Source organism: Bos javanicus, chromosome 13, assembly GCF_032452875.1.
Source record: "Bos javanicus breed banteng chromosome 13, ARS-OSU_banteng_1.0, whole genome shotgun sequence".
NCBI lineage: Eukaryota > Metazoa > Chordata > Mammalia > Artiodactyla > Bovidae > Bos > Bos javanicus.
The window spans coordinates 73,642,376-73,644,124 of NC_083880.1; positions in this window are offsets into that span (position 1 = coordinate 73,642,376).

The following is a 1,749-nucleotide window of genomic DNA, read 5'->3' on the forward strand; positions in this document are numbered from 1 at the left end:
GCGGTGATCGGCCCCGCCCCCGGCCCCGCCCCGGCCCGCCCCCGCTGCCCGCACCCCGCCCGGAATTCCCCTGCGAAAGCTGAGCCTCCGGGGTGCTGCTCCTACCCGCCCCGTTGGAAACCCGAGGGACCCGTCCCGTGGGCGCGGGCCGCTCAGTCCATCCAGTCTCTGGCCTCCAGCAGCCCCGATCCCCGATCCCCTGCTAAGCAGGTGACCCGAGAAAGCTGTGCATAAACCCATTTTATAGTTGGGGAAACTGAGGCCCATAGACCGGAAGGACTTGCCCAGAGCCGTGAATTTAGATCAGCGCCCTTCCAGATGGGTACATTCCCCTCCGAAAATGGGCAACAGTCGCCGGCTGTTTTCAGACTGGAGTCAGCAGGCACTTTTCTGTAAAGAGCTAAATGTTTTAGGCCTGGATGGTCTCTGTCACAATTACTCAAACTCTAGCTTTGCAGCACAAAGACAACCTTAAATACTTAAAGGAAAGAGAGTGGCTGTGTCCTGATTAAACTGGACTCTGAAATTTGAATTTCATATAATTTTCACGTGTCATGAGATAGGATTCTTTTGATTTTTTTTCCTTTCCTTTAAATATGTAAAAGCATTCTTAAAAAAAAAATAAAGGTTCATTTTTATTTACTTATTTGCACACGCTGGGTTTTGGTTGCAGCTCACAGGATCTTTAGTTCTGGCAAGCAAACTCTTGCCTGCACCATGTGGGATCTAGTTCTCTGACCAGGGATGGAACCCAGGCTCCCTGCATTGGGAGTTCAGAGTCTTAGTGGCTGGACCATCAGGCAGGTCCCTGTAAAAGCATTCTTAGTGGCTGAGCATAAACAAGCTAGGGGTGGGCTTGTTGGTCTTAGGGTGGCTGACCTCTGTTTTAAGGGATTTGTTTTCTTGATATTGAACTTCCTAAAAAGTTTGATCTCTTTGAGAGCTGTTTGGCAAGTTCATCTTTTTAAAAAAATATTTATTCACTTGGCTGTGCAAGGTCTTGGTTGTAGCATGCAGAATCTTTAGTTGTGGCATGTGAGCTCTTGTGTGTTACCTGCTCAGTTGTGTCCGACTCTTTGGGCTGCTATGGCCTTCATCGAGGCGTATGGGATCTGGTTCCTGACAAGGGATCAAATCCAGCATCCCTGCATTGGGAGCTTGGAGTCTTAGCCACTGGACCACCAGGAAAGTCTCTGGCAAGTTTATCCTAATTCCCAGATCCCACCTTTTGTATAAGACAGTTTCATGCTCACATTACCCTCTGCATATCCTCCTTACTTTCTGTGTGTGTGTGTGTGTGTGTGTGAGGAAGGGTTTGGTAAAATCCTCTGAGGTCCCAAGTACAAGTACTATTGGAATTATTAGGGGGAAGTATCATATGACAATCAAAGTGCCAGGGGATGTATACATACATACATATTTGTATACATACACACACACACACACACACACACACATATATATATATATATGGCATATGGGACTTCCCAGGTGACGCTAGTGGTAAAGAACCTACCTGCCAGTGCAGGAGACAAAAGAGACATGGATTGGATCCCTGGGTGGGGAAGAGCCCCTGGAGGAGGGCATGGCAACCCATTCCATTATTCTTGCCTGGAGAATCCCACAGGGTCGCAAAGAGTAGGACACGACTAAAGCAGCTTGGCACGCACACCAATGGCACATATTTATATCTTTACGGCATATATACATATATATATATATCCCATAAAGATATACGTACATATAAAT